The sequence below is a fragment of the Gadus macrocephalus genome, chromosome 21, assembly GCF_031168955.1.
Source record: "Gadus macrocephalus chromosome 21, ASM3116895v1".
Lineage (NCBI taxonomy): Eukaryota > Metazoa > Chordata > Actinopteri > Gadiformes > Gadidae > Gadus > Gadus macrocephalus.
Window position 1 is genome coordinate 16814847 of NC_082402.1, and position 14013 is coordinate 16828859.

The 14013-nt window shown below is 44.3% G+C and overlaps 1 long non-coding RNA gene across 1 annotated transcript; it reads right to left on the bottom strand.

Annotated features, from left to right (window-relative positions):
- Nucleotides 1-6963: 6963 nt before the first annotated feature.
- On the bottom strand, nt 6964-9493 carry LOC132449830 (uncharacterized). Its single transcript, XR_009523673.1, has 3 exons — nt 9241-9493; nt 8357-8438; nt 6964-8195 (listed from the first exon to the last, which is right to left on the bottom strand). It is a non-coding gene; the product is annotated as an uncharacterized LOC132449830 (long non-coding RNA).
- Nucleotides 9494-14013: the final 4520 nt, after the last annotated feature.

Genomic DNA, 14013 nt, shown 5'->3' on the forward strand with positions numbered 1-14013 from the left:
CTGTCTCACTCTTCACAAATCACTTCATCTGTCCCCTCTAACTCAACTCAATGCTAACTCTTACTCACTCACTCACTCACTCACTCACTCACTCACTCACTCACTCACTCACTCACTCACTCACTCACTCACTCACTCACTCACTCACTCACATATACAACTTAAAATAGGAATTCACCGATTCTCATCCTTGGAGCTGTCATAGGCATTAACTGCGTGTGTTCCGAGAATCCTAAAGTTTTGGTGAATTTTCCTGCCATGGGGAGGTGAGAGGCATAGTGTGTAAGTGGCTCCAGTGTGGGCCATCATTGGCGTGCCTCTATATTTTATCAGAACCTGCAGTATTGGTCCCTCATCAGCTTGTTTTGTGATTGCTACAAGCTGACCCTCCCCCTGTGGATTCTCTGGGCACCCCTAGTATCCCTGACCCATGAAGGGGCCCTGCTGTCCCCGGTTGTAGTTCCCTTGATCTTGCCTCCCCTGATAACCGTTACCCTGTCCTTGCTGGGATGGAAAAGGGTTAATCAAACAATGTTTCTTAATATGTCCTTCCTGGTTGCATCCAAAACATATTAAAGGACCTCTGCGTTGTCCTTGGAATCCCTGCTGTTGATTATTTCTATTCTGTCCTTGGGACCCCTGCTGCTGATTATTTTTATACTGTCCCTGGGACCCCTTGTTGTGATTCTGCTTGTTCCCACCCATTGGGTTCCCATTGTTATGTGTGTGTATATTTATGGCAGGTGGAGTGGGTGACCATTGGCTCTGAGGCTGTTGTACTGGGGGGGAGAATGCCTGTTGAGGAGGTTGGGTTTGTGGTGCGCCCTGCTGGACGGCTTGCAGTATTGTATCAACAGGTTCTGAAACAACCGCCTGTTTCTTCTTCTCTTTCTCTCTTTTTGTGAGTTCTTCCAACTGAAGCTGAGATAGCTTCCTCTGCACCTCTTTGCTTTGTTCCTGTATCTTGTGTTCATTTTGCCGATATTTGTCCACTGCATGAACCACATGATCGCAGAAGTCTCTATGAGATTTATTTGTAACCAGTCCAACCACATCTTCTAGCTTAACTTTGATTGAGCTAGGTAGAATCTCTATCACAGAGTTTCTGAACATGACCGAAAACACAGGATGGATCTCAGGATCCTCATTCGTCTCCAAGCGCTATCTGTCCACTTGGGCCTGGAGGTAGAATGCAGGATTCTCTGTGTCATTGATGGGGAGGCCTCTCATGTTTTTATGATCGATATGGGTAGGGAACTCCGTTCTGAGTGTGTTCCACATCGCCACTCTGTAGCGATCAAGTGTAGTCCCATCATACATTCCATCCATTATGTCCAACCCTCCATTCCTCAGTACAGACTCCATTTTAGATAACCCCAATACTCTTGCCAACAGAGCTTTCAGGTCCCCCACTGCCATTAGCTTTCCCACTGTGAGTTCCTCAAATGTTCGAATCCATTTAGACGCCCCGTTATGAATGTTAGGGAGTTTAGAAATAACTCCCTCCAAGTCCTGTGAACCCCACGGTTGATAGTGGACCTGTTGTCCTTTGACTAAAATAGGAAAAATTCCTGGGACGGTGTCGGGTGCCTTTTTTCCCCTATGTGATTTCCTTAGTTTCTCATCTAACTCGAGTGGTGTGAGGCTTAGTACTGATGTACTGCAGCCAGGCTCCTCTGCCCCTTGTGTCCCACTAGACCACTCCTCCTTTCTTTCGTTCCGCTTCTTTAATTTCCTTTTAGGATTCTTAGTAACGTGTTCATGTTCAATGCCATCCTTCTCCTCTTCTTCATTCCCACTTTCAATCTCACTGGAAGTAATTTCAGCATTGCTATACTCTTCCCTCGGTTTCCTAATCCCCTCATAACAGTCCATGTGTATGGGTGCGCCCCTCCTCCCCTGTGTGTTACATTTATTATCTCCTTCATCTAGTGTGACTTCCCCTTTAACTTCTAAGTTGCCTGTTAACAGTGGATACATCTTAGTTTCTTTGTACGGCGGTGGCTCGAGTTTCAGAGGCAAAGATTGAGCCTCTTCTTTCTTTGTGATTATTTTTCTGGCCACCCGTTGTAGTGCACGCCACCTCTCTCCCTCCTCTTCGAACAAAGCTAGCACTAACTTCTCCCTGTCTCTCTTCTCCAAGGCCTTTTTACCACTTCTGTTAGGTTTGTAGTTCCTTATTACTACCTCCATGTCTCTACACATTGTTGGATCAAAAGTCCCTCCCGCGGGCCAAATTGTACCTGATTTAACTGTCCGCTTCTCCCACTTCTCAGAAATTCGTTTGATCTCATTTCTGAGGAGTGGATTGTCTCTGCTCAAAACTTCTACCGCTGTTGGTGCCATTTTTAATTATTACTTTATTACCTTATTTATTTTTTCTGAATTACACTATTTATTAATACAATTTATTTGAGTTTATTCTACTAGTTAGTTTAAATACTTTACTATCTCTAAGCTACAAACGTGAACTCCCCCCAAGCGCTCGTCTCCCTCCCGAAGATTGGAATGTGGCCCCCACCCTTTACTGCTATCAATTACCAACTCTGCCTTGCAGGCTCCTGCTCGTCCCCTGTGTGTTTGCTCGTGCACGTGCAGTTAGTCAGCGCGGTGATGTCAAAGAGGATTTACACATTTATTCAGTACTTCAACAAATTAACTATTCTCTATCCGTCTAATTTATTTATGATTATCAACTAATTTAAACAAATTAACTATTCTCTGTCCACCTAATTTATTTATGACAGAATCAACAACAACAAAAAATGAACCGGGTCGTAAAAACCTCAGAGGACTTAATCCTAACACGACTTAAATACAGACAATAAGCCGGTTCATACAATTTCTTTATCTTATATTAAAAAATGTCCGAATTGTTTGTAATTAATTACAAATAAAAAGTTGACCGAGCATAGAAACTGGCCTTTTGGTTAATCACATGAACGGTCGGATGTATAATGAATCAATCAGAACTTCAAACAAGAATGATTGCCACAAAGCACCAAGATCAGAATTAAAGACTGGCCCCACCTCCAGATCCAATATCTGCAGTTTAAATGAACTCATACAAACGATGCTTCGCACAACTAGTCTATTCCTTCAAAATAATGGCTAATCACATACACACTCGACCAGATTACGAACAAACAAGAGACTCTTCAAAATACCAACTCAAACGGTACTCCAACCAAGAACCTTATCTATTCAAAAGTGCGAGAATCTGCTTTCTCAAAAATGCCAACATTGGAACTAGAAATTCACCAGTCGACATCCCAAGCAAACCTCTAAAATAAAAATGAATTCATCAACGGCAATGAATTCCAACAGACAAGAAACTTATCTATTCAAAAGTGCGAGAATCTGCTTTCTCAAAAATGCCAACATTGGAACTAGAAATTCACCAGTCGACATCCCAAGCAAACCTCTAAAATAAAAATGAATTCATCAACGGCAATGAATTCCAACAGACAAGAAACGTATCTATTCAAAAGTGCGAGAATCTGCTTTCTCAAAAATGCCAACACCGGAACTAGAAATTCACTAGTCGACATCCCAAGCAAACCTCTAAAATAAAAATGAATTCATCAACGGCAATGAATTCCAACTCAACTCTCTGTGATTCTTTCAAACATCCAACAGGCACTTCAATCGACCTGCGGACCTGTTACTGTCCTATTGGAACTTTCCCACTAATTCGATCCTCTAGAATACAGCCACAGGACTTTATAATAGGTCTATTTGACCAAAATATCAAAACACCAAATAACAACAACTCGTTTACTCGTTTCAAAATAGGGAACCACAATGCGTCTTGGTCATTTAGAACCACAGCGCCTAGGGCATATGTGCGCGCACACGTCAATCTCTTCCGGAGCTCCCGTCTCTCTCACTCGCTCGTTTATCTATAATTTTAGTTCGTTTGATCAAAGAGACACTTTACCTGCTGCTCGGCTTTCAGACGGGGCAAGAACAGATCAAACGACTCTATCCTATATATGGCAAGACAACTTACCCTTGAGCTCTGGTCGTATGATCCGTTCGCGTCCCGTCCTCTGGCCCGGCAGCTGACGAGTCCCTATTTCATCCTGTTCGTGACGCCAATATAACGGAGATTAACCGAGATTTAAAACACTTAGACTAATTTAAGAGAGAGAGTGCAAAAGAAATCGAGGGGTCCGGAGCAAGAATTGACAAAAGACTTTATCGTGCAGAAAAACAACAACGACAACAGCCTGATTAGGTTTGCAAAGTCACTGGCTGAACTTCGGTCCCAGCCCTCCTTTATACACATACAGGAACTTCTTTAATACAATGGAGGTTCCCTTTGTCCCTAATGAGGTTTCCGCCTAGTCTCTTCGTCTCAGCGTGTTATCAACCGTGCCCCGGTCTGAGGTCCGCAGGGATTAGCCTTGTTAGTCAAAATGACCCACGCCTGAAAGGTGGAGGTCAACATGACTTGACCCCGCAGTTCCCAGGACATTTCTGCGTGCCTACCATCTGGTGTGAACCCAGACTCAGGCGTCATGTGCTTTCCACTATTTAAAATATTAAGCCTATTAATAATCATGGTTTACTATAGAATATACTCACTAATTTCTACCACACCACCGACAAAGTTTACCAACTACACAAAGATGCATGAGAGACGGTGTAAAGCAGAAGAAGAGAAGAAAATAAAATACCAACTTCACATTTAAGAAAGAACACTGGGGGCAGTCAATTCCAACATCAACATAAGTATAGCCGCTTTTTTCACATGTGAATTGGGATTTGAGGGGCCTTAAATATTCCCGTTGGCCAAGTCCGACCTAAGTGGTTCTCACTGTTGGCGACAACCTGATTGAAATCAATACGACAAGAACACATGGATCGAAAGAGCACTTGTTGTAGTCCATCTTCGGAAAATGTTAGTTTCACTCTATTGCCGCTTTTCCACTGCATGGTACCAGCTCGACACGACTCGACTCGACTCGACTCAGCTCGCATTTTTTGCGTTTCCACAGCGAAAACATGGTATCTGGTACCTGAAGTGGCTGCTTTTTCTAGTACCGCCTCGCTCTAGGTTCCAAGCGAGCTGAGCCGATGCTAAAAGGTGACGTCGGCAGACGGCCGGCCACTGATTGGCCAGAGAGTGTGACGAAGTCACGAGAGCGACATGGCAACCATGCTGGTAACAGCCATAGCAGCGCCGCAGCCAACATATTCCACTTCTTCAACTTCTTCAACATGCCAGCTAATAATACGAACACGAATACCATCGCATCGATGTCCTCCATTGTTGTTATGTGGGTTCTGTCCATGTGTGGGTTGCGTAGGTGTTGTTTGCGTCGCGTACAAAAAATACGTCACGGCCCTTTCGCGCAGCCGACCCCGCCCACGTCCAGGAGGTACTATTTGCGGTGGAAAAGGACCCGTGCTGCTACCGTGTCGAGTCGTGTCGTGTTGAGTCGTGTCGAGTCGAGCTACATGTGCGGTGGAAAAGCGGCATATGAGACTTATGGCGCGTTTCCACTGCAGGGTGCGGAACGGATCGGATCGCAAAGGTGCGGATCGGGTCGCGTTTCCACCGCCAAAAGTGGGCGTGACCCAGACTTAGCCGTACCCGTTTTGGCCTCGTTTTCAGGACTCCTCCGTTGGGGTACTGAAAACGAGATGAGACGCCTGAAAGGGTCCCGGGAAATTCTAGCTACACACCCCCTCCGTTGATTGGTCGACAGAATCATCACTTCCGGGTGACGCAGGGATAAAAACAAACAAACAGTAGCCTCGAGGTATTATTCTTTACAATTAACATGTCGCGTAAAACGCTTGCTTGGGCGAACAAGGAGGTGGAGACGTTCGTCTGCATTCTTGGGGAGGAAGACGTTGTTTACGATGTTTACGTAGCTGCCGCGGCGATCGACATCCGGCCTACCACAAAGGGTACTGTCGGCAGTGGAAACGCGACCTCGGAACTGAGCTGGGCTATACCGCCCCCTCCCTACCGCACCTTTCCGATCCGATCCGTTCCGCACCCTGCAGTGGAAACGCGGCATTAAGTCAGCAATACTCGCCTTCGCGCAATGACGTTGGTTAGGACAAACTCATTTTGAACAGTCTGGTTATGTCTTAACAATGATCGTGACCTTACATATGGAAGTTCAATCATCTACGTTTGAAGCCTGGAATCTGTGTGTGCGTATAATAATAATAATAATAATGCATTTTATTTATGGAAGGTGACTCAAGGTCACCTTACAAAATCAAACATCTATAGTAGCAAACAAAAATAACAACAACAACATAATAAAACAGTGTACAACAAAACAGTGTACATATGGACGATGTTAATGGAACTGGAGTGTTGGATGTCAAGAGGCAGAGAGTTCCAGAGGTGGGGGGCTGAGCGACTGAATGCTCTTGACCCCATGGTAACCAGGGCCCAGTTTCCCGATAACGATGGATCTTCGCTCTTAAGATCATTCTCCCGATGGATCTTTCGAACCATCGACAATTACTTTGGAGCGTTTCCCGAAACTCCTCTTAACATGAACGCGCTGTCACTGCACTCACGATGATCGTAGGATTGTAACAGTCCACTGACACGGTACTGAAACGGGCTATGTAGAAGGGGGAGACGCAGGAATGTCGCAGGAAAATGGGGTTAAAATGGGTTAAAATATCCCCCCCATCAACGCCAACAGCAGAGTAGCCTACGAAAATAATAGACTGCAATAATATGAATGCTAAAGATATTAAAACACAATAGGCCTATGTCACACTTCCTGCTTCCGGAACGCGTAGTAGGGTAATCCAACTTCCGGTCGCGTCTAGCAGCAACAACAATGGCAGCTCCCGTTCGCAGTTGTTCTTGTAGTGTACCGTGTTGCTCTACATCAGGACGTATACAGCCATACATCAGCTTCCACGCTTTCCCGAAGGACAAAATAAATCTTGGTTGAGATAATTTTTTGCCCAGTACTGTCCTAACGTGCGAGTGATTCTAGACTGCACAGAAATCAGGTGTGAGGCACCCTCATCACTCACCCTCCAGTCTGAAACATTCTCCCACTACAAGAATACCAACACCTTCAAAGGTCTGATTGGCATTGCTTCATGTGGAGTTATCACCTTAATTTCTAAGCTGTACACTGGTTCCATATCAGACAGAGAAATCACACAGCAGTCAGGAATCCTTAGTCTACTTCAGCCAGGAGATGCATGCATGGCTGACAAAGGCTTTGTCATCGACAAGATGCTTTCTGAAGTTGGGGCCACCCTCATAATGCCGCCATTTAAAAGAGGTGCCAGGTTCACCAGTGAGTATCGCCCAATTTAGAATCTTGGTGGAGAGGGCCATCAGAAGGGTCAAAGAATATCATATCTGGGACACGACCATTCCTCTGACTCTTTCAGGCTCTGTCAATCAGCTGTGGGTAAATTGTTGCTTGATGTCTAACTATCAAGGTCCTTTAGATGTTAAGGGTGATGTCCCAGTGTTACACATTAAAACACACATGACGTCACATGACTATTTTCAAACGTTTATTAATGTTCTTTGTTTACATTTAGCAGAAAGAAATTAAAATGGTGTTTGTTTCCATCCGTCCTTTTCAAATGTTTATTTAATGTTCGTTTCCAGTTCTTTTTTTTAAATATAAATGTACATATATACATATTTACATTTAACAGAAAGAAATGAAATGTTCTGTGTGTTAGGCAAGGCAACTTTATTTATATAGCACTTATAAGGGCAGACTCAAAGTGCTTCACATACAAACATTGTCATACAATAAAATAGATAAGTAAAAGAAAAAATATGCAGAGAAATTAGTAAAATAGAAAGTTAAAGGCATTTTAGTATTAAAATAGAAAATAAAGGCAAAGTTAAAAAAGCTTTTTAGAAAGTGCAATGTATTTAAGATGTAGCAGAAAGCTAATGCAAACATAAAAGTCTTCAGGCTTGTTTTAAAGGTGCTCAGAGTGTGTTACCTTAAACAAATGTTCAGGAATGTTCGTTTCCAATTCTTTGATTAAAATATTTACATATATACATTTAACAGAAATAAATAAATTTAATGGGGTGCGTGTATCCCTCGGCCATATTTACTTGGCATTCAGGAGGTATGTGTCCATGTATGTGCTAAAATAAAACACCTAACCCAAACCTTGGGTTTCCTGACCACAAGTTGGTCAGTGGGTTCCGGGCGAATCCCCTGGAGCAAAAAGAAAAAATATGTCAGCACATAAATCATATTGTCAGTGTAGCAACACTTAAGTCAGTGTTAGTCGCGTCTGTCTATATACAAGAACTTCAAATACTATATTGAGTAGACTATACAGGATGTTTGGCTAGGCCTGAGGTATACACATAAACCTGTGTCCTTGGTCCACGACTGCAGAACACTGGTGCACGACAGAGGCACGCTTTTCTCCCCTGTGAAGTGGTAGTCATGTGTCTGGAAGAGCAGATATAAAACAAAACATGACAATCTGCAACAGCAGACATGAAACAAAACATTATCATCTGCAACAGCAGATCTGGAGAAAGAGAGAGCATTTTGGAACAGCAACAAGAAACAATAATAATAAAAACACACACAGACTGAACATGCAACTGGATCTGTGAAGGTCTGAAACCATGCTCTAGGTCTAGGCTATCCATTATGCTACATATTACGAGGTGGGCCTGTTGTTTGAATCACAAAATGTAAATCTGATTAAAGTGGTCAGAAAGGTAGGCCTAAGTAACAGTCCCATTGATTCACAAAAGACTATGAAAAGCGAGATAGAGTTTGATTTCAGACTCAGGCCTGACTTCCTAGCACTATAGCCTGCAGGGTGTGAGGCTCATCGTTTTTCTTCTGGGAACAGTAGCAGTTCGCCCGAACTGCTACTTCCAAATTAACTAAATCTGACACTGCAGTAAGAGAGGGAAAGATTAACACACCATACAGCAAAATGTATGGGCATTGGTAGCTTATGACAGCCACCCAGCCACTATGTTCTGACAGTAGCCTGGAGCTAATCTGACATACTATCGACACTTACATGTACGGCAGTGGCTACCTACCTATACCAAACCTCTTGGGGTTCGTCAGGCAAAGTTTCAGAGACACTCAAACTAAATATGTATTCCTACCAGTATAAATAATATTTTTGCGATTAATTAAAAAGGATACGTTTTAACTGACATGTATTACACTTAGTGCTATCTGTCACAGTCAAGCTACACAGTGTCAACAGATTTGAAACACTTACCTATGTAATTAAAAATGTACTTCTCCCAGAATAACTTATATCCTTTGCGTAGTTTAGATGTTTCGACACGTAAGTGCTGATTTACTATCCTTAGGACGTCGTCGTAGGACAATTTAGGTAGGTTGGAGAGACTTGGTCCAAAGGTATCGATCTGCCTCCGCCATGGTAAACAGTTTAGCTAAGCTAAGCGGAAGAGCAGTTACCCTACTCCGCGAGCTTCTTCCGGTCTTCAATTGTTCCGTGACATAGGCGATTACATAGGGCGATTAGGCCTAGGCCGACATATATATCAGTCCTAATCCTGAACGCACTGTGCATTTATTCACGGCATTTCCCCCCCTGAAATAATTCCATATAACAAAAATCCAAAATAGCTGTGTGACAACTACATTTATCTTAATGTGCTGATTTCTTAAACATATTTTGCGCAGCAAGAGAGCCGACTTTATCTGATTCAGCATAAGTTTGCATTGAATGGCTCTCTAGTATAGAATATTTGTAGAAATTAAAAATGCAACGTTCCATTCATACATTATCATTAAAACGCGGGGGGGGGGGGGGGGGGGGGGCGGGGATATAGGACGTAAATATGTAAGGAATAATCACCGAGAGGCCGGGCAATAAACAGTTTGATATGCCCGGCTCGTGGACGGCTTACCGCCCGAGACGAAGTCGAGGGTGGTAACCTTCCGCGAGCCGGGCATATCAAACTGTTTATTGCCCTGCCTTGAGGTGATTATTCCGTTTATTCTACTTCGCGCCGGCCAACATAATAAATTCGTATTGCATTCGTATTGCATGCTTATTAAATGTATACTCTGTTTAAGTTCATCTCCCTCGAAAAGTAGTTCCCTTTAGAACTACGGTGAATAACGTTAGCTCAGCTGTAGGTAACTCGTTTCTATAGCAACCAGTGCCACACAAGGCTGGATCTGATCACTAGTTTAATAACGTAGCTGCTACATTCGTATCAAGTCAGCTTTAATGACGATCGATCAAACATGCACTCCTTGGTTTATTTTTACTATGGACCTCATCTTGGAAATGTATGTGATAGAAAACGATGCAAGCGGTGTATTGATCTACTGTGCTAAGTCAGCAGCAAGTAGAACCGACAAGTCAGCGGGCAATATGCCGGATTAATGCACCCCTCCCAGCCAATCAGAATCGAGCATTCTTAAATGAAGTAGAATAAGGGCTATTATGACACGGCTCTTCTCAATGCCGTGGAACGCTCTGTTCACTTGCATGGGCCCTTCACAACAACGCCAGCTTCTTTGGTTGCTAAGCGACGTCAACATCTTCGGCTAACCATTTCTCTGCTGATCAACACTACGTATGGTAGGTTGGTAACAAATAAACACCTTGTGAAGTTATTTTTTCGTTTGGCAAGTAGCCGCTCATTATCAAAAATAAGCCCCTTCAGGTCGAAGCACCTCCTTTCGCGTCGGTGTCCGGTTCGCCCTGTCTGGGCTTATTTTCCCGATAATGACCGCGCGTTCTATTATCCCACTTAACGTCAATATAACTGCATGTGGAAAGGGAAAATAGCTTTATTTGTAATTACAATATAATGCTGCTGTATTTTCAGAGACCCCCACAGATATTTGAGTTTGCTACTTTCATGGGAGCCAGACCTCTCTCGGAGCTCAGCTCCCACTGGCTCCCACCTAACTCGAACCCTGGCTATAGGTCTTTCTACACTGCAGAGCCGGTTCAGTTGCAGCTTGGCACGCCCGGCGATTTCACCTTCTTATCTCAAGTTTCCTGTGTAAAACCGAGGGGGTCAAATCCCCCGTTCATCACGGCGCGGGGTTTCTTGGTTCAGTGGGCTGTGCACGGAGTCTCTGACCTCTTTAGAATCATTTGTATTATTTCATACTCCCGAATGTTTTCATTTTTTATGAATGAAGACACCCTCATGCAATAATGAGTTTAATCTATAGTAGGCTAACGATGCTCTTAGCGTCCTACGAGTACCCTGGAACACTCGTTAGCTACGAGCGTTTTCAAGACGTTCGTTACCAACGATCCTTTCGGGAAACTGTGAAAACATGTACGATGCTCGTACGACCCACTCTGCGATCCACTTAGGCTAACGATGCTTTCGGGAAACTGGGCCCAGGCGAGCTGGTGGGAGGGTGAGCTGGATGGAGGAAGATGATCTGAGAGAACGGATGGGTGTCTTGATATGGAGAAGCTCGGTAAGATACTGAGGGGCAAGATTGTTGATGGCCTTGAAAGTGAGAAGCAGGATCTTGTAGATGATACGATATTTGATGGGGGGCCAATAAAGTTGCTGCAGGACAGGTGTTATGTGACCGATGAAGTGGGTTTTAGTAGTGATACAGGCTGCAGAGTTTTGTACCAATTGTAATTTATGTATGGACTTAGCAGGTAAACCAAAGAGGAGAGAGTTGCTGTAGTCCAGACGCGATGCGACCAGGGTGTGAACCAGAATTTCAGCACTGTTGGGGGAGAGAGATGGGTTCAGGCGAGAGATGTTACGTAGATGGAAGTATGCTGCTGACGAGTGACATTATTGATATGGGACTGAGATGATAGGGTGCTATCCAGGATGACACCCAGACTCTTGACCTGGGGAGAGGGGGAAATTGATGAAATGTCAATGGAGATGGAGAAGTTATTTATTTTAGAGAGGGTGGATCTGGTGCCAATAAGGAAGATTTCAGTTTTGTCGCAGTTCAGTTTGAGAAAGTTTTGGGAGAACCAGGATCTGATTTCCTGGAGACAATCGGAGAGGGAGGTGGGAGGGAGGGTCTTGGAGAGGAGGAGAGGAGGAGAGGGGGGAAGAATGGGATCTACATTTTTTGAGTTGGACAAACTGAGTACGTCCAGATAGATATAATTTAAACCAGTCCAGAGGTGTGTCAGATATTCCACGAGAGGCTAATCGGTCGATGAGGATGGTCTGGGAAATGCTGTCAAAAGCTGCACTCAGGTCCAGGAGGATCAGGATGGTGAGTAGTCCAGCGTCCGCAGCCATGAGGAGGTCATTGGTTATTTTAACAGGAGCTGTTTTGGTGCTATGAAGTGGGCGAAAGCCTGATTGGAACTGTTCGTAAAGAGTATTGTGAGAGAGGTGATCATGAATCTGAGAGGCAACTGTTTTTTCCAGAATTTTTAAGAGGAAGGGGAGGTTGGGATTGGGTGGAGATTGTTGAAGTTGCTGGGGTCAGCACTGGGTTTCTTGAGAATAGGGGTTATTGCAGCTGATTTGAGGGGTGACGGAACAGTACCAGAGATGAGAGAGGAATGGATAATTGCAGTTATAAGAGGGGTCAGGGATTGAATGCAAACTTTAACCAGTATTGTAGGGAGAGGATCTAGTTGGCAAGTGGATGGTTTAGATTTGCGGACAAGGTCGGAAATTTCAGCAGTATGTATGTTTATATGTACATACTACTTCAGTTTTCTCCGCAACTGTTCATTTGGTGGACTTCCTTGGAGTGGCTGGGAGCCTCTGGAAGGGAGTGTCGACGGGGAAGTATGAGAATGAGCGGCTCTTTGAGAAAGCTCCCAGCAGCAAAATGGGAGGCCAAGCTATCTTTTTAGCTCAATTAAAGGCCATACAGCAGAGCTGAACTCCTTAGACGAGGGAACCCACTGAACCAGTTCAACTCCTTCCTGGGTCTTCAGTGAGGGGCTTTGGACCTTAAGCAGGTCTGCTACAGCCACACACACACACACACACACACACACACACACACACACACACACACACACACACACACACACACACACACACACACACACACACACACACACACACACACAGACACCACACACAGGCACACACCTCTATAAAGCTTTCTGGATTCAGCCAGAATACTGACCAGGGCGCCAGCCTGGGCAATTAAACCCTCTCTCTCATACCCTCTCACACACACACACACACACACACACACACACACACACACACACACACGCACGCACGCACGCACGCACGCACAAACGCACGCACAAACGCACGCACGCACGCACGCACACACACACACACACACACACACACACACACACACACACACACACACACACACACACACACACACACACACACACACACACACACACACACACATGCACCCACATACAATGCATAACTTTGCAACTAACCACACAAGTTCAAACATAATGACGGGCTGCATATTCTGGTTGTGTGCGTGTTTCACTGTTGCTAGATAGCTAACCCTAACCAATGCTGCATGATGTCATATGGCAAAAACAAATGGTGCATGGTTTATGTTGATTTTGTTAGTGAGACACAGGCAATTTGTTTGAGTGTCTGTGTGTATATTTGTGTGTATGGGTGTGTGTGTGTGTGCTAGGTGTGTGAGCGAAGGAGAGAAGGAGAAACTATCAATTGATATTCCTGAAATAATTCCACTCTGTAATTGTGATAGTGATAGGAGGGCCACTCTCGTCTTCAACTTGCAAGCATTACTTAATGCTCTATGGCTGAGACTTAGACTAACTTATGCTTTTTCCACAGAGGCTATCAGTTCAGCACTGCGGCGCTGTCCATTTCCCCCTCCCCCTCCTCCCTCACTCTGGCTGTATCCATTCATGCAGAATATGCCTCCAGATGATGGAGGTCACGTTAATGAATAACTTTTGGATCTGATTATTATGAATACAATTCAGTTTCCTCTGTATGCTAGGGTTGGCTATCATAGTATGGGTCAGCCTTACATCCAGTGGCTTCTTGGTCGATTGCATACTTCATAATAATGACTCTGAAAAAAGACAAAA